This window comes from Ambystoma mexicanum, chromosome 2p, assembly GCF_040938575.1.
Source record: "Ambystoma mexicanum isolate Mex_15411 chromosome 2p, UKY_AmexF1_1, whole genome shotgun sequence".
NCBI lineage: Eukaryota > Metazoa > Chordata > Amphibia > Caudata > Ambystomatidae > Ambystoma > Ambystoma mexicanum.
This window is the reverse complement of record NC_090923.1, coordinates 1,001,601,139-1,001,626,135: the sequence shown is the minus strand read 5'-3', so window position 1 is coordinate 1,001,626,135 and position 24,997 is coordinate 1,001,601,139. Positions and strand designations below refer to the sequence as shown.

Below are 24,997 nucleotides of genomic sequence, written 5' to 3'. Positions count from 1 at the left end.
GGTAGGAACATTGAGCCATGTTATTTCCAATATATCCTTTAGTGTGACTAAACAGCATTCCTTAACATGTTGCAACCATTGGATACATTTACTTGTAAGGACATTGTATCTTTTCTCTACTTCACTTCCTTGGTTTGGGTACATTAGCCATCTAGATCAACTCCCTCCTCTAACCCCTCCAAGTATTTATTAATTGGTCTTTCGGCTCCCTTCAAATGGGTTTCTCCCTTCAGATTCCCAAATCAACCATTTGTGAAGGTTTTTTTATTGTGCAAGCGCCGACTTAACGACACTTCACAAATACCCATAAAGTATACAATAATACTTACGAGTCTGTAAATATCCAGTCTAGGTGCTCCACAAAACTCCCCAGTCGAGATTGACAGAGCTCCCTGGTCCCACTACAAGATATGATATAAAGACTGTACCCTACATTCACCACAAAGAGTGCACTCCACTAATGCTGAAGTACCCTCTCGAGCACACTGAACCTCGGCCGTTTTCACTAGATTTAGACACAGCCTCAAAAATTCCATCCTTAATTTAGGCCAAAATGTTTAGGTTTATCAAAAATTGAAAAGGGATCTATAAACCTTACGGCCTCTCATTTGTGTAATAGGCGTAATCCAGTCTGCTCGGGACAGAGCCAACTTCACACCCAATGGATTCTCAATCAACTCAGCTACCGTACAATCACAACCCTCCAAAATACCCATCACACAAGTTTGCAATCGCACCAAGAACATATTACAGTCTTTATTCAATTCTCGTTGGATGTCTCCATATAAGGAATCCTCAGTAGAAACGTGTATGCATCTAAAAGTAGTTAACATTTTCCAGTCCAAACTCATTCTCAAGGAGGCTAGCCCCAGTGAGCATCCAAGGCTATCCATCGTAAATGGAGAACCGGTTTCCATTTTCTGCCCTCCAGACGTGCCCAGTTTATCAGCTGGGAGTTGTGAATAGTATCAAATCCAGATAATACAGTGGAGCAAACAGTATTTACCAACACTGCCAACTCAATATTGACCACTAGCCCGCCGACTACTAATAGGTTTTGTAGACCACCGCCCCCCAATTTCCACAGTCTCACACTTACGATGCGTGCTGCTCTCAACACATGTTCGCTTTTGAAACACGCTCTAGAGGTCAGCAACTAAATAGAGCATAATAATATAGACATCTGCGCAATCTCAGAAACTTGGAGCTCAGAGGCTGTAGGCCCTAGCTTGAATCTAGCGATTCCGAAGGGATACGTTGTGAAACATATGGATGGACAGGAAGGTAGAGGTGAGGGGGGGGTAGCGTTCAACCTAAGAGACACTATCAATATGGGAAGTGCCAGGAGTGATTGTCAAAGAAATCGACTCGCTATATATTAAGATAGGCATGAATGCATTGTACCCAGTCAACCTTATTCTCCTATATCGCCCACCTTCATTAAAGGAGAGTTGGATAGAAGCTCTCATCAACCTTGTGCTTCCCCAACTAAAACCTTTGTCGCATTTTATGACTTTGGGCGATTTTAACCATTGGCTAGGTGACTTTGAAGATCCACAAGCATTACAGGTACAAAAAGCCATTTTAGAACTGGGATTTGAACAACAAGTAACACACCTACTCACATTCTGGTACATATGCTAGATTGGATAGCCACTACTAATATTTTGTGTCAAGATCTTGTCAGACCATGCTTTTATAAATTTCTCTATTACAGTACTCTTTCCCCATCAAGCTCAGAAACCTATCCATTGGTCATGTGCTGTAACGCAATCAGAAACAGCTCATATTGCACCCCTACTGGATCGTAATGTCAACTTTTTTATTGGACTCCACCTTATCAACGATGTCAGCAAAGCTTGCTTCTAATATTCATAGGATATCTGACAATTTAGCACCTTTAAAACTCAAGAAACAGAAGAATTCCAAGAAAAAAAGCCAACCTTGGTTCTCTACTGATTGAAGGAAGCTCAAGGCCAAAGTACTAAAGGCATTCTACTCAAGGAAAGCTGCACAGACTGCTATCCATCGATTATCCTATAAAAACTTAAGTAAGAGTTACAAATTAGCAATTCTTGAGGTTAAACAAACATTTCACAATCAAAGAATAGAAAACGTGGTTTCTAATACTAAAGAAATGTTTAAGATTCTAAAAGAACAAGAGTCTGTTCCCTTAACTGCCGACCAGCAGGAGATTTGCGATGCTGCCTGGTGTCAAAACATTCAGGAGGGCATGCATAACAAACTCTTGGGCAATATGACAGGTATGCAGGAAAGGAAAAAGACCTCTCCAGTTGCCTCCCTCTGTGAGCCTCAAACACCACATAGAAGGCAACTAATCATCCCTCAATTCAAATTTCAACCGATCACAGAGGAGACTCGGCAAGATGTCATTGAAAAATTAAAACCCTCTCATTGCAAAGGCGATCCCTGTGCCTCTCTAATGATAAAAACGTGTCCCTCACCCCTAATAAAAGCAATTTGTAAATTTGTTAACAAATCCCTGGACAAAGGTATAGTCCCCGACGACCTCAAACATACGATGGTCACAGCTAGCCTAAAGAGAATTGGACTAGCCAGGGACAATCCGCTTAATTATCGCCCTATTTCAAATACACACTTTCCATTAAAGATTTTAGATAAAGTTGCATATAGAGAAATAACAGAACACAAATTCATACCCCATTCTGAATGAACACCAATCTGGGTTCAGATGGGGTTTCGGGACTGAAACCTCTTTGCTCAAACTAAAATCCAACCTGCTCAAGAGACTAGACAAAGGGTCATTGTCCCTGCTAATGTCGCTGGATCAATCCGCGGCTTTCGACTTAGTCGATCATTCCATCTTGAAACAGACTTGTAGATGTCGCCAACTTTTGGCCCCTTGCTGTATCTTGGGTTGCCTCATTTTTGGCAAATAGAGTAAGTAGAGTCTGCTGAGAAATAGGAGAAGCTTCGCCCATCCCAGTGCTCTTCGGGGTACCTCAGGGTGCTAGTACGTCACCATGCATTTACAATTTATTTATGACACCATTCTTTTCCAAACTAGACACAGAGGGTATCATGTTCTGCAATTATGCAGACGATACACAATGCGTCATCCCAATCTCAAGTAATCACGAGCATGATGAAAAGGAACTCAACAGAATCTTTACCATCATAGACTGTTGGATGCTCAATAATAACCTAGCTCTCAACAAAAGCAAAACAGAACTTATGCTTGTGGGGAGCTCTGACACTTTAAAAAAACTAGACAGCAATTATCGCCTGTTTTAATCACCCTTGTAACAAAACTAAAAATTCTAGGAGTGATGCTGGATCAATCTCTAACCATGGAACCCCATGTTCAAGCATTATTACAGCCTCCGCTTATTACATTAAATTACTACACCATTAGAGCTCAGGAGAATAGCTCAGGGGCAGCGGGCTCGGCTTGGAAGCAAGGCGACATGCAGCAACACAGGTATAATCCCCGGGTCCGCACTTAGAAACCTCTGGGTATTAAGCGCGTTACAAATAAACTATCATATCATATCTGAAACCGCTTATCTCCCAAAAACGAGAGCCAAGATCAACACCAGGGCTATAACTGGCGCTAAGATGGACTACTGCGGGAGTTTACTAGCTGGTATTAGTAAAGGCGAATTACACAGGCTACAAAACAAAAAAAAACAAAAAAACAAACAAAAACAGGGCAGTAGGAGTAGTCTTGGAACTTTCTAGCTTTCTAGAAGAAATCACGTAACGACCGCTAGGCCATCTCTACACTGGCTACCTATTGAAGCACGAATAGCATTTAGGCTTTTGACCATCACCTACAAGTGTAGACTAGGCACTATGCCTGCATGTCTTCAGTCCTCCATTGTAGATAAACCAACTGGAAGGGTTTTGAGGTCTAATGGACAGAACCTACTCACTCAATCTAGATGTAGAACCGTCAAAGCAGAAAAGGGAGCCATTTTTCCAATAGCTCCAAAACTACAGAATAATCTTCCCAAAAGTTCCAAGATTACAAAGTTAATTGCCTTTAAAATAACTCATCTGTTTAGATAAGAATATTATCCTGGCTGAACACCTAAGCTCTTTTGTCTTGTTCATTGTTTAATTGTACACATGTATGTAATTACTGTGATGTAATGTAATAAAGCAATGATGGGACAACCTTTGCCTTGTAATATTTCAATAACTGAGTTACTGAAAATGTGCAAAAGGTTGCGTGTATCAGTGGGATAAGTTTGAACTCTACGTCGGCTTCTCGAGCATCCTTCAGACTGTGCTGATTTTACCTTAATGTCCAGCTAGTACTTTAACCAACGAAACTTCCTGGTTCTGTATCAACTACTTATAGCTGCTCTTACACGAGCCATGGTTCTTAAAACCCTCATAAGCATCAAGATCACCAAGAGGCTTTTTGGGATTGCTCAGGCACAGAGTCTTGCCCAGAGACGTTCTCTGTTTACAGTATCAAACGTTCTGGACAAATCCAGCTAAGCTCCGTAAAGTGGCTGTCCCTTTTTATTTTTGTTGTAACTCGGCCTAGTACATTACCAGCACATTAAGGGAGGTCGAAAGACCCTTATGAAAACCAGTTTGGAATTTTCCCAATACATTTTCTCTCTTTATTCAGTCCTCCAAATTTCTTAACACAACCGATGCAAAGAACTTTCCATCTACGTCTAAAAGGGCGATCCGGCGGTAATTCGATGGATCGTCCTGATCGCCCTTCTAGTGTATAGCAATAACAATTACGTTCTTCCAGGAGGTAGGTAGCCTCTTGCATATTAAAGACAACTGTCAAAATTGTTGCCCACAGATCAGTGTTCGCTTTTAAGATTAAATTTGTGAGGCCATTTGGGCCCGGTGCTCTTGAACTTATTGATGGACTGGGGTTACTTTTTGTGTTCCAACTGGCTGCCAATATGGGGGGGGGGCAGGTTTAGTTTAATGTTGGGTAAATTTATCATCTTTAATGAATCACTTTGTCTCCATTTAGCTCGGTTACTGACTCTTTATCAGACAGATTATTTTTCCAGTATTCATCAGTCAGGATGTTGTCAATGCTATTTTCTCTCTTTTCCTTTTTTACAAGGACCAGCTCCGAGCTCTTTGCTTCTACAGATAGACATCTTTTAATCTTTTGAGCTCTAACTTCCAATAGTTCTCCAATTAACTATTTAGCCATCTTCTTGAGTAGCTCCAAGTGCCTTTATTTGTATGTTTTGCCTCAGTTATCATCATCAAATGCATCTATTCGACTGTCATTACAGCACAAATACAATGAAGCAGCAATGACATTCGTAAAAAATAAACAGCTCAAAACCACACGAGAAGTATTTGTCATTAATAACAAAGGCAAAAAATGATGCATACGGACATCATCGACATAACTTCAAAAACAAGGTGCAAAGTACTAATTAATCTTAAAACTCAAAAAAGCATCTATCAAAACATATGCATACATCAGGATAGTAGGCTCTATAGGTGTGTAGCCCAGGCTCTGAAGAGCAAGCCTGATAAAAATATTTAGCAACAAAGGACGTTGTGTTCAAATTTGCTGTTTGTTTAATGAACAGTATTGCCAGATGGTGCTGCGGATGTTTGCTACATCAAATAGTGGCTTCAAGTATTTCATTCATAGTGCCTTGTAGCTGTTAGAGAATAACAAAAAATTAGCCACTGTTTCTGCCTCCAGGCCACATACTGGACAAATATACATTAACGATATTAAATCTCAGCATTAGATTACGTGAGCACGCTAGTGGGGGGTTGAATCACATCCAAATACCATCATAACCGAAATCCAGTTTTCCTGGAAGATACTCCTGGCCTGAATGCAGCAAGTTACAAGCATCCACTAATTTCCTTCTCGACAAACCCAAAGCTGTTCTTTTAACCTTAGTAAAACAACAGGTATTAGCCTAATTGTTTGTTTATAATAGATCGAATGGTACATTTGACGAAATTCGGCCAGTACAATTCGATCAATTATAAAACATACCAAAAACATGTGGAGCAGGAGTGTCCCCTGCTCACCATGTTCAGTATTTTTGGCCATGGGGAGTTGCAGGGGTAGCCCCCTGCTTCCTCAACACGGGAGACCGAAAAAAAGGGACCCTGTGGCATAGGCTCCGACCTGTGTTAGACGGACAGATCTGATGCTGCAGGGGTGCAGGGGACGTGACGGTGAACAAACAGGAACTAGGGGAAAGAGGTGGACGCATTTTGGTTTCAGTTTGTTCGTCTGATAATTGTTCGAATGTGAGCAGATTTTAATTATCAGACAAACAAACAACCTCGATACGCACAGCACACGACTTATCTATCGATGTTGGATTGGTCCACAGTAAACTTAAGTTCAGATAGTGCAGGGCATTCCTCATCCCTGGCAGCGACTAACTCCTCCAGGCCCATAAAACGACATGCCTGTTATGGGAATACAACTGCTGAATTATAGATAACAGATGACTCAGGCTAGCCATGTTGGCTAAAACCAGCCACAATAAATTCCAGGTTACCCCATCAAAAGCTGACTTAAGATCAATAAAGAAAGCATAGAGTTCAGATTTCCTCAAAACAGTATTTCTGCACCAGAAAAAAATAATCGGAAGCTTAGTCTACTGTACCTTTTCCAGTTTGAAAGCCAGCTTCAATGGGGGGCGGGGGGGGGGGGGGAGATCAATGATCTCATTGCCAGTAGACAAATTCCGTAGTTGTAGAAATATTGCTTTCGCAAAAGATCTTACCTGCACTATCCAATAAGGGAATCAGGCTGTAATTCCCATTCAATCCCAGCAGGTGCCTTCCCTCCCTGCTGGGATTGAATAGCTTTTTAAACATCAGTTAACTGAGCAGGAAAAGAGCCCCTTCGATACGATACGGTCGTCCTGGCCAAAGCCCGCATTGCTGCACGCTCGGTCGAGCTATCCCCATACAACTTCGTAAAATGGGTTCTCCATGTAGCTGGAGTGATACTACAATGAACGCCATTCGCCCCAGCTATCCTTTATCACTAACCAGTTCCCAAAACATATGGGTGTCGCCTTTAATCTTGCCAATTTGGTTGTACAAACGTCTCCTTTCTCTTAACATAAACATGTAATTTGTCTGCAAATGATGCAGTTTCGCCCTTCTACATTGGCTTCTAAACAGGCTATTAGACGAGTTTTTGCTGAATGACACTCCGCATCATACCAGTTCTCTTTCTTTATTGCTTGCCTTTTAACTGGGGTGTGTTACTAGAGGTTGGAGATCAATGACCAACTTATTGAGTCCCTCCAACATTTAATGATTTTGGACTTCTGTCCTAGGCAGCTCTTCCAAGTTGACCAAAATTGTTGGTAAATTTTGGGCTTATGTGAAGATGTATTAAGATTAACCCATTTAAAATTGCTCAGCGTGCGTGCCCTACTACATCTATAGCAGGAACGCTACTTGATACTTTATGATCTAACTCCGTGGGGACACAATGTGATTGAGATTGGTTTGTGATCACTCTCCTGGTGCTCTAAAACCTTAACACCTTGTACCAGACCCCAAACCCTAACAGAAATGAAAACAGTCTACCAGAGATTAACGATTTTGCCCAATTTAAGTGTCTTTAGCTGGCTGGTCTCCTCTTAGATGACCATTAGCCAGTAGCACATCTCGGTCGCTAGGAAAAGCATTCACTGGCTTCTCATCCGAGAGCAAATTATCTTAAAAACGCATCACACACAGAGGTCTCCCCAACTCAGCTGTCCCTCTACTTGGCCTAGCTTCCTCACCTTTGCAGCAAAATAGTGGAACCTACGGCAACAGCACCTTGTTGTATCCAGGTTTAGTGCGCTCTATAAATGAAAAAAATAAATAGACACCCTCAGCTCTAGCCCATATAGGACTGTAGCACTTTCAATGGCATTGGAGTGGGCCCTTTGGGGGGTGACTGGGACCAATGTCGGAATATCCCAGACCCTGTCCTGAGCCTCCCAAATTCTGAGGAGGATGTGGACTTGCTTAATAACATGCCCGTCCCAATTTCACTAACAGTACTTGGAGCAACTCTACTGTGTTACATTTGGACAGAGAGCTAGGACGGTTATGAAATAGCAGAATGTAGTGACCTCCGTGAAGTTGTATTTTAAAATATTGTAGATCAGGGGAACCAGAGTCACAGGTTTCAACTTGCCAATTGAGTGCCACATTTATCCAAAAACTGTCAGACCGCCACATGGTTTTGTCTACCTCATGTGCCTTTTAGTGCTGGCAGCGATACAACATGGTAGTCTTAAAACTCCAGTTGTTCCATTGCACTTGCTTCCTGGATGAATATCAGCTCAAACCTTCAAATGAAGTTGCACCACGCAGGGTCCACTAGATTTTGAGCCCTTCGATGTTCCACAAGACTATCCTGATGGAGGACAAGGGGATACAACCCTCCATCTCAGTGGTTGGATCCTGTCAGTCCACCGCATCAAGAGCGTCACCTTCCTGGTGCCCAATCCTCCCCCAAGTTCCTCTAAGCTCAGGTGGAGTGGAAGTTGGCAGTAAACAACACTTATGCAGTCGTTTCATTTTACGAGTATAGAATTATGAAAAAGATCATCGAAATTGGGAGTCGGGGGGGCAGATAAGGGGATGAGGGGGGGTCTAGAATAGTTATAAATAAGTGCTGGAAGGGGGGGTTTGGGAACAATCCCAAAAAATAAAAATTTGATGAACTTTTTTATAATTGTGTACTCATTAAAAAAAAAAGGCAGTGGCAAAATTGATGAAAGATCACAGACCCAAACAACCTGGGGTGTTGATAAGCACAGCCCAAGAAAGGCCCAAATCTGGTGTGTGCGTGTGTGTTTTTCTTATAATAATTTTTGATCCTCTAGGGGGGTATGTTTGGAGTTCAATAGCTGGCAGCCGCTTTTGCCAAATATCTATTTTTTGTTTTTTTTTTAGAAAGATCCATATTGAGTCATCCTCACAATCTACCATTTATTTGTCTTACGATGCCTACGATGTCATCTCTAATCATTGATACACAACCCCTTACATGACAGAGCTAATGGGAACACTTATTGGTCAATGATTGAGGGTTTCATTCACTCCTTTGGGTAACCTTGAAAAAATATACAATGTCACAGAATGCCTCTCCACCACAGTGAAAGTCCCCACCCTTCTTGACTCTCTGAATGCTATTGGGCAGGGGTTTATTCAAAGTATCAGGATTAAAGTAGCTGCCTGTAGTTTTATCTGGAGCTATTGTTCGTGTGGTTGCTCTCTGTGTGATTTTAGAGTTTCCATTCTCGGTTGTTAGAATGCCCCCTCTGGGCAATCCCCAAGCGAGCCCCTCGTATGCTGCACTAGGTATCATGCAGTTTGAGACCCAATGTTCCCTCCTACAAACTTCGGGATGGGTACTTGAAGGACGCTCTGCGGTGCAAGGTACAAGGTACAACCCAACTCTAGTTTCCAATAGTTTGAAGGTCTCCATTTTTTTAAAAGTATTTATTGATTGCATGTTCAAAAACTTACATCACTTACAAAAACACAACAGGTTGGATCATACATTAACCAGTGGGTCCTGAATCTCACCCAGCCAAGGGGGCACATATAGACATTCATTCACCAAGATACTCAGGAGAAGAGTTATAATTGAACAAGTATTGTACATAGGTAACCCAGATGTCGGGAGGACGCACATGAAGGGGCATTGTACGTATGTAGGCAACCGCCAGATCCTATCAGTACGCAACGTCTTCCAACCATGCAAAAAACCAGAGGAACTGCACCCCTCTAGCGATCCTCCTGCACACCAATAGCAAAAGCAACTCGGCGGACATGATTGGGCAGGCCCCAGGACCACAAATGGATCCAGCCCAATCTGCTCCCTAATAATGGGAGACCTTAACAAGAACCTCTTGCCAGAACCCAGCCACCTGCCAAATGTACAAAGTAATGTACAAAGTCAGCGGGGCTCACTGCATACCGCGCACATTCATCCGGCGTGGCGGGATCGCAATAATTAATCTTGGTGAGAGTATAGTAAGCCTGATGCACACATTTGAACTGTATAGGTTTCAAGCTAGAATGCAGTGAGAAGTTCTTGATCTGAAGTAGTATATATTCCGAGTCCTCTTCTGAGATTCCCCTCCCAAGGCTTGCTTCCCACCTTCAACTTTCTGTGTCCCACGGCAGCTTAGACACTACACTGCTTCATTGCTTGGAAACCAAATTGACCCTCCTCTTGAGCTTGAATAACATTCTGTAAAAGAGCCCACGTAGGGGTGGGGGTGGTGGTGGGGGGGGGGGGGGGGAGGGGGACTTTTTGCACAGGGAAAGTGGGGAATTTCACATTGATGTCCTTCCGCAAACGGAATACATGAAAACATCGAGTGGCGACAAGTTGTTTTAGGGACAGGACTACAAATCGCCCAGTAGCTTAACCGCAATCTCTTCCATGAAGTATAAATAAAATAAGCCTTTCCCTTCGTGATCTCCAATGCGACACATCTAGCTGGTATCAAGCAGGAGTATATCCTCTCAACCTGCAGTTTTTTGGCTATTTCTTTTTTTTAATCAATCTTTTTATTTGTTTTATCAGTAAACATACAATTTCTAGCGCATTAATTCACTTCTTACATAGTTTGTTTCGAGATAATTGTAATAAACCAAAACATAACCAGGCGGGGAGTTTTTTGGCTATTTTGCACCAGATCTTAACTGCGTTCATCAGGCCCGGCCTGGGTTTACAGGGCTGCAATATGGTGGTTTGTTGCACATCAGGGGCAGTAAGTGAGTCTTCACTTGAACCAGAGGCCTAATAAAACATGCAGGGTACCAGAAGGACACGTAGTGCGCTTGGGGCGCCTAGTAGTAACTCTCAAAATCGTAGGAGACCAGACCTCCCTCGTCCCCACCCTTCTCCGGGCGTACGGTTAGGATAAGAGTAGCCCAACTCACCCTGGGCTGTCTGTCGGCCCACAGAAGCTCTGGAATAATCTAAAAAGATCACAGGGGGAATACAGGGGTATACTCAAGAAGGGATACAAAAACAGCAGGAGTATGACATCTTAACCACCGATACTCGCCCCATTAGGAATAACGGATGGTCACGCCATTTCTGCAAGCAGTCCTTCAGATTAGCTACAGCCCTGCCATAGTTCTTCCAAAAGAGCAGCTCTGGATCCCTCCATAGCAAGTTATCTGGTGATTTCCCCTTCCCAGCATAATCCAAACTCATCAGAAAAGACCCTGGTACACTCCGTGACAGGGAATATCACAGACTTCCCGTGATTGACCTTCAGCCCGGGGAATTCCCTGTATTTAATTATTTGCCTTATCACAGGGTTCAGATTTTCTGGGCGATTTATCGATGAAGAAAAACCACACTGCCAGCATACAGCGAAACCACCAGCCTGTGAGGTGCAAGATGTATGCCTCATGTTCCTCCCGAAGCCTGGCTGCTAGGGGTTCCATCGCCAAGACAAAAAGCAGTGAAGACCGAGGTCATCTCTGTGTTGTCTCCCTACGCATTACCACCGGCCTGGACAGGTGTCCCCCACCCACACCAATCTTGGCTGAGGGAGAGTTGTAAAGAAGCTCCACCAGGGAGACAAACATGTTCCCTACCCTCTATTTATGCCCTAGGAGAACAGATGTGGCCACTGAACCGAATCAAATGCCTCTGCATCCAACACTGCAATAACCTGGACACTTGCATCCAAAGCCGATAGAACCCCAATAAAACTCCTCAGCCCATAGGAGGGGTTTCTTCCCACAACAAAACTAGGATTGGTCAGCAAGTAACAGTCCCAGCATCAGCGGCAGGAACTGGATGACCAGAACTGTGTCAAATATTTTGGAGTCTATATTGATCAGTGAGATCAGGCAGTCGGAAGCGCACTCCACAGGAGGCTTCCCCTTCTTATGGAGAGAGATCGTTGCAGAGATTCTGAATATACCTGAAGGAGTAGAGGGGCCAAAAGATTAGCATATGACCAGGAAGTTCCCTAACTGCCCGAATTTCTTCCAAAGTGATACCATGGTTATGGGCCTCCCTCTGTGAGAGCAGCAAATTTCCATGTCATCTAAATAGCCTTCTACAGAGGGACCACCACTGTGTGTGTTGCGAGAGGATTAGTGTTGTGTAAAAGCGACGAAATTCCTCTACAATTGTGGCAGTTTCGTATTGAAAACAGCCCCAGCGTCCCTTAAGACATCTATCGGTTGTGGTCGCTTGGCTGCAGCCAGCATACATGCCAGCAATGCCTCATGTTCTGTCCTTCACCATGAGTTTCCTACCCAAATATTGGACCTCCATCATCGCATGCTCCCTGAAGCAGTCCAGTTCTTGCCTAATGTGACCTAATACTGTGTAATCCCAGATGTTCGCTACATCAGTTCCAAGACCTTCAACTTATGTTCTGAGGCATCAAGGTATGCCCTAAATAACTAAGATTCAAGCCTCCTCGGTGATGCACCACGCCTCACGTAGCACTTGAGGCTCTCCCACAGGATGCAGTGCAATTCCACTGAAACATTATGTCACAGGAAACCAATTATCTCATCCCTTATCTCTTGAACGAATAACAAGTCTTTAAGCGCCTCAGGCTTAAACCTCCATCGTCTAGTCCCCCTAAACCACCCTAATGTGTTGAGTGGTCACATAGAGTCCTTGGAAGGATTTCAGAAATACCCGCTTGGAGCCTGCCAGTTCTAGAAAGAAAAAGATAGTCCAACCGTGAGGCTGACCTGTGGACCCATGAATGGAAGATACAATCCCTCTGTGACATGTGCTGTACTCGCCAGATATCATCAAGCACGTATAAATCGCAGATCTCCAATACTTTCTGGGCAGCCTTGGACGGGGCTGTCAACCGCAGGGTCTAGCATTATGTTAAAATCCCCACAAAATCAGTGTTGCATCAGTGCTGTCAGTGAGGTTGACCAGAACCAAATCAAAGAAAAGATCATCAACAACGTTAAGGGCATACGCATTGACCAGAACCACCTTTTTGCCCTCCAAAACTCCTGTTACCATCAGGGCTCTCCCTCTCTGGCCACCCAGAGAAGACAGAAGTTGAGGGAGGTATGGATCAGAATGGAGGCCCCTCTGGCATATGTTGAGAAAGACAAATAGTATCCGACATCCCCATTATCTGGCCCACCTCTGTTTCAATATTGGAAGTGAGGCGAGTCTCTTGTATAAAGGCTATACTCGCCTTGTGCCGTTGCATGTATAAAAGCAATTTCCTCATCCTACCTGGGCGATTACCCCCCGGATACCTTAATAATCATCTCTTTATCCCATCAAATCCTGCGCCAGGCAGTTTACCTTTGTCACACGGCCCATTGGACTACCCTCTGCTGCGCAGACCCACAATGGGTATTCTGCTCCAACCAAAACAGCCATTAAACCTTAACCCTCTCCCCCCCCACCCAGACCCCTGCCAAGGGCAACCCAAATTGGCCCTCAAACATCCCCCCACCCGAATCCCCAAAAACGTTTAGCTGTGCACGATGCACCAGTGCCTAAGCCGACCCAGCCCTATGAGACCAGAGTCAACAACAGGAGAACATGCTGAAGCATTAATTAGGTCAAGATGACCCCCAAACAGTTTGCGCATCCTGGTCACAGTCTAATTACGGATCCACTTGGCCTACGCTCCCTCGTCACCCCCTTTCCTCGCGTATTTTCGGATTGCCCCTCGGACCAGTTTTCACCATTCCATCAACAAATGTACTTGCCGCCCAAAGAGGATGTTAAGAACTACACGTTCCCTTCTTACATTTGTGGGAAAGAGCATTGAATAATTGACATTGTGGTCTTGCAGCCTACGCTTGCACACCTGCAAAGGCATTTCTGGATGCCTGGACTCCAGCAGAAAAAACAGGGACGACCTGGACAGGTCGCCTTTAAGCCAGGCCAACCACAGATATCTTTCACAGTAATTCAGGATGCGAGCTATGATAGCACGCGGGGGGACCCCTGGTTTGGGTTTGGACGCAGGCACTCCGAGTGCTCTTTCAACTATAAACATGTGGGACTGTTCATTAGTTACCAAACACTATTGTGCAGAATTTCTCCACAAATTCTTCCATCTGCCTTGTCTCTTGATGTTCACAAATGCCCACCAATCGAATGTGGTTCCATCTCAGCCGACCTTACAGGTCCTCATTCTTAGCCGATACCACCTGAACCATGGTCTCCAATGCTCTCATCTTGGATGCCATTGTGCTTGACGGATCCTCCAACTCTGAAATTCTATTCTCGGCCTCGCCTAACCCTTCACTGGGTTAGTTGCAACATATTGACTTTGCTGGAAAGGGTGCCCAACTTGACATCCAGGCCACCGATGCCTGCCTTTAACTGAAGGAGGAGTTCTATGACACACAAATCTTGGTCAGTCATGTTCCCGGAGTGCATCGCATAGCCGCTGTCTGGCTCAGTTTGTCTGTACAAAGTTTTAGCCTTTTTGGTGACGGTTCCTCCTTCAAATTACAGCACTCTCCAATTCTTGTCATTCTTCCCCATGGTGGCATCTCCTCCAGCCACCATCCAGGGACCAGTACAGAGTATATAGCACTTGCTGTTGAGAAAGGTGCTGTCCTGAAGGGACACCACGTCCTCACCTGAGTCTTACTCAGACGACAGTTCCACCTCTTCGTCGGATTGCTTGGGTGCGCCCTTCTTAGATGTTTCCCGTTCTTTGTAGAGCTATGGTTGACTCAGGGAAGTAGCCAATATGTCCACTGGATAACAGCCCAGACAGGAGACTGACCCCCCGGTAGTCGCCGTTGAAGAAGGGAAAAAGCCTAAGGCCACAACAACAAAAAACCTTTGCTGGGACGTGGATAGTGAGGATCCAGGTAGTTGTCAGCAACTGTTAAAGCAAATTCCCGGTAGGTTGGTTCCCGAGACGTTCCGGAAGCAGAGAATAAGGAGGATCTTGGAGGCAAGAGACCAGTTAAGTAATGAGAGGCCACGGGGAGAAGAAAGTGGTAGCAGAGATGAGCAGGACTGGAAACCCGCCTGCCGGAGAAACAGCAGCGAGAGGCAGAGCTGAGGTGCAGCCTGCTAGGCAGAAGCACAGGGAATGGCAGAGCCGAGGAGCAGTCTGTTGGCAGAGAGCTGCGAGGAGCCAGCAGGGAGAAGCCACAGAGGGGATACAGGGGCAGCCTGCCAGGAGAGAGCAGCAGGGAGCCTGCAGGGCAACGCTGCAGAGAGATACAGGACGGAGGAATCGCCTGTTGTGAGAGCAGCAAAGAAGCCTGCAGGGGGGAACCACAGAGCAAGCAGGTCTGGGGGGCAGCATGCCGAGGGAAAGCAGCAGTGGGCGGCAGGGCCGAGGGATAGCCTGACGGGAGTACACATGTGTGAAGCAGCAGAGGAGACAAACTAGCGTGCAGCCGGAGCAAAAGGAAAGCAGCCAGCGAGGTTGCAACGCAAGTGAAAAAGGGGTGGAGCCACTACTTAAACAGGCGAGCCCGGGAAACTGGAACAGTGCAGAGCATTAAGTTGGCGTGACAGCACATCAATGGAGAAACTTCTAGAGACTCCACAGGCACCGCCCGGTGACATTATGCCTCCTTCTGTACCTGGAGGTACCAGGCTTCCCTGGATGCATGCCATGGAACTTCTTGAGGAGATAGGGAGCATTGATGAAAGAGATGGATTTTCCCTTCTCTCTTGTTGGAGTATACCCTCCTTATGGGCCCAGATTTTGTCCAGGAAATTCCCTGCTGCCCCTCAATCGATGAGCTCCAGGGCTTCTATCTTCTTGTGGGGTAGATGGAGGAAAAGGGTGAACCACCAATAAAAACAGGAATCCAGATCCTTTTTGCTGGTGTGGGTAATAAATGAGGATTTTTCGACTTGCGGGTCCCGGGTTCCTCCTAGGACCAGGGTCTTTCATTTCCCGTCCTCCTTGGGGGTACTTCGGAACAGTCCCCAAGCACGTGACAATACATGCAAAGGCCTTGTTTGAGTTGCCTTCTTTCAGAAGAGAACATGGGCCCTCAGGCTGTGCCAATCTGCATGGGTTCCTTCTTTGAGGATGCCCCCGAGGATGTAGGTGGCAGGACAGGCATCGGGCTGGTCTGAGGCTTATTTGACAGTTTCTTGCGCTCAGCCCTTTCTTGCTTGCTTTCTTTCTTTCTTTCTTTCTTTCTTTCTTTCTTTCTTTCTTTCTTTCCGACGATAGTCTATTTACAAATTGAATGCAATCAGATCTGAGAAAGTGGCAGGGCGGGCGGGCAATCCTGGCCAACTCGTCCTTCAGCTCTTCTTGCAAACATCTCCTGAAAAAGATATACTGAGTCTCATCTGGCCAGCCTTCTTCTGCAGCAATGCGTTTGAAGTTGCTGATGTAGGTCATCACATCCGTAGATCCATGACGGATATCCAGTAAAGGTTCACAGGTGGAATAAGTAACTTCTGACCTTTCCAAGGTCCTTTGTAGAAGGGCTAAGAAAGCCTGAAAATCTTGTAAGGCAAGGTTGGCAGATGTGACTAGGGGTGTGACCCATGACAACGCATTACCAACAATATTGGAGACCATGAAGCCTACTTGAGCCTGGTCTGTGGCTAAGTGTTGGTCCTAAAGGTGAAGTGGACGATACAAGCATCGATAAATTCCTTGAGTCGTTTGGGCGAGCCATCATACTTGCCCATAGCCAGCCCCATAGCTGTAACCATCTGTTTAAGTACTTTGTTCTCAGCTTTAACAGCTTGGCGTTCTACAGAAAGTCCTTGAACTGCTGCTATCGATTCTTGGACCTGTTCTGCAGCAGCCATGGCTGTAGTAGTCGACGGGTGTTGCAAAGTGTCCTGAAGTGACTCCACGTCCTCATCCGAGTCTTCCTCAGAAGACAGTTCCACCTCTTCGTCGCATTGCTTGGGTGTGCCCTTCTTCTTAGGTGTCTTCCGTTCTTTGTAGAGGAATGGTCGACCCTGGGAGGTAGCCACTATGCTCGCTGGATAAACAGCCCAGGCGGGAGACTGTCCCCACCCCACCTCCGGGAGTCACCGGTGAAGAAGGGAAAAAGCCTAAGGCCACAAAAATCCCTTGTTGCTGGGACGCGGGTAGTGAGGATCCACGTAGTTGTCAGCAACTGCTACGGCAAATTCCTGGTAGGTCGGTCCCTTAGAAGTTCCGGAAGGGGGTGGGGGGAGGGAGAAGAAAGAGAAAAAGAGAGAAAGAGAGAAAGAAAGAGAAAGAAAGAGAAAGAAAGAGAGAAAGAGATATATTAGGGGAAGCCTGCCAGGAGAGAACAGCAAGGAGCCTGCAGGGAGGGACAAAAGAGCAGTACAGGATTGAGGGGCACCTGCCGAGGGAAAGAAGCAATGGGTGGCAGGGCTGAGGGACAGCTTGCCGGGAGTACACAGGTGTGAAGCAGCAGAGGAGAAAAACTAGCATGCAGTCGGAGCTAAAGGAAAGCAGCCAGCGAGGTTTCAACAGGAGTGAAAAAGGGGCAGAGTCACTACTTAAACAGGCGAGCCTGGGAGACTGGAACACTGCAGTGCGTTGGCGTGACGGGGCGTCAATGGAGGACCTGCCAGTGTCTCCAGAGACTCCACGGGCACCGCCCGGTGACAGGTATCTCAGGGGGGGATGTGATCTTCAATCTCCTGCACACTCCGCCTTACAATACTTAAAAGGAGCAATGCTGTCCCTTCTTCACTGGACAACCCCACCAAGCTACTGCGGCTGTAAAGTGCATTTTCCCCCGGAGGATGAGAGTCCAGCAGGGCCTGGGATGTATGTGCTATGCGCATCACTGGCCTTGCTCAGGGTATGTCAATTTAGGGCTATTGCTGCAGCCCTTTCAGGCCCTCCACTCCCCTCTGGGCATCAAGATTCGAGCTCCCAGCCTGGCTCTGCAGTTGCCTAACCAAGAGGATCAGGTATTCATTAACGTCCAACCAATCCCAGGATCAAATAGGACCACCCAGACCCAGTACAGTATTTGTCAGCGACCGATATGTGCCACTCAGTCCGTGAGGACTGGCCATCTTCTGCTCCAGGAGCCACCTTCCATCTCCAGGGCTGATGGAAGGGGGCTCAAGGAAAAGAGCTTAGTTAAGCTGCTCTGCTGTTTAGGACCACCTCTGGCAATTTTATCTTGTCGGAGGTGATGAATCTGGGTGGGTTTGGATGCCGTGGGGGAGGAGTGAATGGGGGTTGTTTTTGATAACTTTCAAGGTGTGTCATTTCTCAAGGGTAGGTACACAGTATGGGCCCAGGTAGCAGGGGCTCATCCATGAACTGTCTCGGAGGAGGGGGAAGTAATGTGATGCCCCGGCAACGGGGCCATGTCTGGCCTGGTTGAAATGATCATTGGGTCCCTTAATGTTCAGGGTTTCAACTCGCCAAGAAAACGATCATTGGTAGTTCATGAATTTAAGGGGGCACGACTGGATTGGATGTGCCTTCAGGAAACACACTGGCCGAAGGGTGGTGAACCTCGACTACGTTCCCGGGAGGTGGGGGGTGAGGGTGATAATGGCATTGGATGTAAAAAAGAAAAAAGGCGAGGGGTTGCGATCCTGCGCTCATCCCGATTGGGCCCCCACAACTCGCGCCAACCTCCCCTCCTGCTTTAAATGGAGGGGAGGCACGCCGCGAGGCGAAGCCGCCGAGGGAATGCCAACAGGAAAGGCCGTTGCCCCTCTCTGTAGCTCTCTGCTGCTCGGAGATGCGGGATGCAGAAATCCATGCCTGCAAGGGAAACGATGGCTGCTCTCCAGCCTCTACGGCTCTCCCACCAAATCTCAGACGTAGAACTGATCTCCTCTCGCTGCGCACTGGCACCCGGAACCCCTGCACCTACCCACCCAGTGTTGCTTTGAGGAACGGTTGCTTGCGCACAAGGTATGCTGAACAAAGCGGTATTCACCGCCCCACAGGCGTGCGCACTAGCCGCATCATCATGAAGCCCTGCTCCGATGCCGGACACAGCCCCACAGGCAGCCCATACGGCCACTACAGCGGATCACACCTGCAAGTCACTCTATACGCATTCCGAAACTGCAACACTGCCGCACCATGAGCCCATAACCTGCCTGAATATGGACTCTCCTCCCGATGCTCTATCTGCAGCACAACATGTAAGTTCCATGTGCACAGACCAAGATGCTATTACTCTGGAAATTGACGCCTCCACCTCCTGCTGGTTAAAGATGCCCCCATTGCTTTGTCATGTAATAATGCCCACACTGCTTTGTTATGCTATGGTTCTAATGATGTTACCCTGGTCAATGATGCCCCCACTGCCCTGCTGGTCAAAGATGCCCCCACTGCCCTGCTGGTCAAAGATGCCCCCACTGCTTTGTTATGCTATGGTTCTAATGATGTTACCCTGGCCAATGATGCTGTTACCTTGGTCAATGATGCCCCTACTGCGATGCTAGACAACGTCACTAATGATAACATGCTGGCTAATGTTCCACACACTACCAAATCTAGGTCTGCCACGTCCACCAACCAAAGGCTCGCTTCAGCTACTCCTGCTAAACCTTGTAGCCCCTCCTCCAAATTCCTAGCTTTCACCCTGGTGGACGCACGCTCTATCCCAGCGCACACGCTTGATGTACATGATCTCATCAGCAGGGATAATCTCAACCTTCTTTTTGTCTGTGAGACATGGCTACAAGACACATCCGGACCCGCACTCTCGCTCGCTATCCCATCTGGATACACCATAGTTAGGCAGGGTCGGGCAGAACAAAGGGAGGGGTGTGGCCATCATAGCCAAGGACACCCTGGACATCAGAAGAATTCAGGGGGAACTGGGGCACAACGCCGAATACCTCCTCATCAAACTCAAAACGTCTCCCAACTCCACCATCGCCTTTCACCTTGTGTATCGCCCCCCCAGGCCCTCCCACCGACTTCCAAGAAACCCTCCTCCATTCTGAATCCCACAACTTGAAAAAAAACTACCAGGTTAGTTGTACTGGGTGACTTCAACCTTGGGCTTGACGACCCCCAAGACACCAATGCCATTACCCTACAAAAAGGACTAACCACCATAGGGTTTGTCCAAGCCACCACCAAGCCTACTCGCATCAAAGGTCGTACCCTTGACTGGGTTGCGCATCATAACTGCCCCATTCTCCGCTCTACCATATCCCCAATCCCCTGGTCAGACAATTTCTGTATTAACTTTCACATGGACATCTCCACAGAACCATCAAAACCCACCATCATCCTCCCCGCCGCACTATCTAGGAGCTCCAAGAAACTAACGAAAGATACCCTCCTTCCGTTCCTTCAGGTTCCAGCCCTGCAACCACTATTCCCCAATGATCCTGTACTACTAGCAAACACCTTCAATCAAATCTTAACCACTGCAGTAGATACTATCGCTCCCCTGACAGCCAAAAAAGCTAAGAAAACTAAGCATTCCAATGCCTGGTTCTCCCAAGCACTCATGGATCTTCAATCAAAGAAAAGGGCATCACTTGCCACATGGAAAAGAAACCCTACTGAACCCAACAAATCTGCCTTCAAGACCATTGCGAGACAATACAAAACTGCTATCACATGCCAAAGCTGAATCCTACAACACAAGGATTAATAATGCAGACTCGGGGACTAAAGAGATCTTTGCTATTTTCAGGGAACTTGAATCCCCTTCAGCCCCCCCCCCACCCAGCATTGTCAAAGATGAGGCATGGTGTAACCAAATTCAAAGAGCTATGCTTGACAAACTTGACTCCCTTCACACCTAAATTCTAGCCCGTCAAAAAGCTGTCTCCTCCTTACTAGCAGCCCAAACTGCACAACCTACATTGGAAACATCCATCCAGGTACCCAAATTTGATTTCTCTCCCATGAGCGAATCAGAAGTCGTTGCCCTCATAAAGTCCATTAAGCCCTCTAACTGTAAGGGGGGCGCCTGCCCAGCTCACGTCATCAAAGATTGTGCTACAGCTATCGCCCCCTTTGTTACTGCTTTTATCAACTCCTCCTGCCAATCATCCACTGTACCCAGCTCCCTTAAAGAAGCCTGGGTCCGACCATTGTTAAAAAAAACTGCTCTTGACCTTCCGATACCTGGCAACTACAGACCCATTACTACAGTCCCTTTACTCAAAGATTTTGGACAAAGCAGCTTACCTGCAAGTTCAAAAATTGAGGACAACCACCTCCTTGGTCTTCGTCAATCCGGCGCTACTTGACCTAAAAAACCAAATAGATGACCTAAGAGACACAACAAAACTGCGCTCTTTCTGCTCCTAGACCCCTCGGCCGCCTTTGACTTGGTAGAGCGCAAAACCCTATGCCACCATCTCGCAGCCACTGCGAACCTCTCCCCAAAGGCTTGTGCTTGGATCAACTCGTTCCTTCAGGAGAGAGTAATGAGGGTTTTCTCGGAATCCTCGAATGCCACATCTAGTCTGATCAAATGTGGAGTGCCTCAGGGCTCATGCATTGCCCCTACCCTATATAACCTCTACACCAGACCTCTGTTCCGTATTCTGGACTCACTGGGCATCTCATATACCAACTATGCAGATGACACCCAGGTGCTCATACCTCTTTCGGGGGACTACCGTACTGATACGGACACCCTCAACCTCGTCTACTCCACCATTCAATCCTGGATGGCAGACAACTGGCTCTGTCTGAACAGTGAAAAAAACAAACTCTTGCTGATTGGGTCCCCCTTCACTCTGAGCAAACTCGACAAAGAGTATCTTGCCTTCAATATAGACAACACCTCCATCACAGTATCACAAACCATTAAGACCTTGGGCGTATACCTAGAGCCAAGCCTGACCATGGACAGGCAGGTCAATGCCATAGCTTCCTCTGCAGCATACTATTCCAAATTGATTAATGCTGCAAGGCCTTTCCTGACCCAACAGAACTGCATTACCATAGCCAGAACCATTATTGGCTCCAGACTAGACTATTGCAATGCCTTCTTCATCGGAACCTCTCAAAGAAACTTGGCTAAGCTCCAGATTGCCCGGAACAATGCCTTAAGGGCCGCAACAGGCATTTCACGCAGGGAACACATCTCACTGGTTAGGAGGCAGGCACACTGGCTACCTATCAAAGAAAGGGTGGTCTTCAAAACACTTGCCTTAACACACAAATGTCTTCACAGACTCGCACCCACGTACCTCGAACAAAGGATCTCCAAAGAAACAGCGACCAGACCGTCCAGGGCCACCCATGCCAACCGCATCTTGGTTCCTCACACGCACAGAGTGCGCGCTGGGGGCTCGAGCTTCCCCTCAATGGCTGCCTCTCTCTGGAACAACCTCTTGAATGAGATCAATCGAATCTCATGCGGCCTTCCGTAAGGCCTTAAAAACTAGGCTCTTTGTCTAGAGGGCTTACGCCTCGTGCGATTCCAAACATATGCTTCCCCACTGAATGTGTCACATCTTTGCAATGTAAATTTCTGCTTCTCTTAACTGTACCAACTAGAGCAAATGTGATATGTTGTTTCTTGGGCCGCTTATTGTAACCCTCAAGCAAGCCTTCATAAGTATCCTTGATAGTGCCTCTATGCCCGTGGGCTGCAGTGCGCTCTACAAATCCAAAAAATAAAATAAAATCCCAACTAGGCTATTTGGTAGAATCGGTATTAGCTGACCCGAATGGGAGGCGTTTGTAAAAGGACAGTTGTATGGTACCAGACCTACGATGGGTTCCGTGTACGCTCCAAATGTGGGACAGTGAATTTTGGGAGGAGTTCAGGGACAAATTCATTGAATTTGTTGAAGGGCAACTGGTGGTTGAGGGAGACTTTAACATGGGGTTGGACACAATAAGGGACCATAAGAGAATGGGGAAGCGACCAACAACAAGGGCAAATATGGGAGACTTGGAGCGCTTTAGGCAGGTAAATGAGGCGTTGGGCCTGTGTGACTCCCTCACGCCGCCGCTGGAGGGCGATCTTCCGCAAACCACCTCCCCAGTACACTATTCCTTCACTGGCATAGACCTGTTCAACTGAATTTAAGACACAGGCTTTGGACTCCGAGGTTGCCCCAATCCTGTTGTCTGACCACAATATGGTGAGAGTCTCAGACGAAATGGGGATGTCAGCGGGCCCCAGGGAGAGCTGGAGATGCAATGACTCCCTGTTCAAGGATAGGGCAGTGAAACTGAACTACTCACTGGAATCATGAGTACTTCCTCTTCAATGATACTGTAGGTGTGTGGATCCAATAAGTCTGGAAGGGCTTTAAGGCAACTATCCTGAAGTCCTGATAAGGATAGGCTCTAAGAAGAAAAAAGAAAGGGGGGGGGGGAGAGATTGCTCTGTCAGCAAATAGAGCAGATACAGCCGGGGGGGTAACCAGGGAAAGTAAATCTCCCACGGAAGCAAAGGAGCTCTGGTAATATAGAACACAATTAAAGGCCACTCTGACCCAGGACACAGAAAAAAACTCCCGTTTCTGAAACAGAAATATTATGAGAAAGGGGATAGGGTGGATAAGATTTTTGCCTGGAGGAGAGAAAGCAGAGGACCATAGGAGCTATAAAGACTGAGGAGGGAGGGTCAGTCTATGATGCCATTTGCAAAGTAGTACAGTACCCTCTACGCTTCGGAATGGAATGGGGATGAGGCACAGATGGATGATTTTTGAGGGGACTGCCCCTCTCAGGGCTCCCCCAGGAAATTGTGGAAAACCTTGAGCCCCATAACGGCAGAGGAGGTCTTGCGGGCCACCAAGGGGATGAAGTCAGGGTCAGCACCTGGGGAGGCTTGGTTTTCGATTAAGTTTTACAAACTATTCAGGTCATTGTTAGCCCCATCCTTAGCAAAGGTGTTTAATGCAAGGGGAGACCCTACCCCTCCAGGATGTTGCTTGCAACAATCGTAGCGATCCCCAAGGAGGGGAAAGGATCCCACCAGGTGTTCCTATTATCGACCCATCTCCCTCCTAAACGGGGATGTAAAGATCATGGCGAAAGGGAGATTGGCGGTGGGACTACCACTTCTAATAGGTGGGTTTCATAAGGGGGAGACAAGGGTCCGACAACATTTGGAAGATTATGAACCTGAGTTACGGGGCACAAATGAAGGGGCAAGATGCCTGCCTAGTCTCACTGGACTCAGAACGCCTTCGACAGGGTTGCATGGCCCTTCATGATGAAAGCCTTGACAAGGATGGGGCTGGGAACGGACTTGCTGATATGGGTGGCAGAATTTAACAATAAGCCCCGGGCCAGGGTCCTGGTCAACGGGGGGCTCACGGATACCTTTGTACTAACAAGAGGCACAAGACAGAGATGTCCCCTTTCTCCATTGCACTACGCACTAGCCATGGAACCCTTGGCAACTGCGATTCGGGCAAATGACCAAATCAAGGGCATAGGGGTGGGGAGGATGTGGGTGGGAAAACCGAGTGCAAACTTCTCGCTCTTTGCTGACGATATATTGGCTTACTTCACTAACATACAGGACTCCCTCCCGGCACTCATGGCCCAGATCGTGGAGTAAGGCCGCCTCTTGGGGCTTGAGATTAACGTAGGGACATCTGGAATAATGCTGATAGTAGAGCAGAGCCCCCTGCTCGACTCCAAAAGGAGATGCCAAAGCATGAGGGTAGATCAAAAGAGCATACAGTACTTAAGTCACTAGGAACCTGAAGGAGATTGCCTCGGCCAACTAGGACCCCTTCTGGGCACAACAGATGGCTGACTTGAAGAGATGGGACCCCCTGATACTGACCCGGTACAGTAGGATGACCTCAATAAAAATGAATTCACTCCCCAGACTGCTATATCTGTTCGCATCCATCCCGAGGCAGCTCACGGAGAGGTTCTTCTTAGAAGTTACAGGAGAGCTCTGTAGATTCATTTGGAAAAAATAAGACGCCTAGGGTAAAAATGGTGACCCCGACACTGCCAAGGGATAAGGGGGTGGGGGGATTTGGGTTCCCGGACATCCGCCTATAGTACAAGGCGGCCCAATTTAGGGTGATGCTTGAGCACATGAGGGATGACCTGAGGACCTATTGGACCTACTTGGAAGACCTGGTGGCACATCCACT

At 46.9% G+C, this 24,997-nt stretch overlaps 1 pseudogene; it reads right to left on the bottom strand.

The window, feature by feature from the left end:
* Positions 1 to 24,997, bottom strand: part of LOC138567011 (UPF0696 protein C11orf68 homolog pseudogene) — a 122,061-nt pseudogene that overhangs the window by 65,982 nt on the left and 31,082 nt on the right.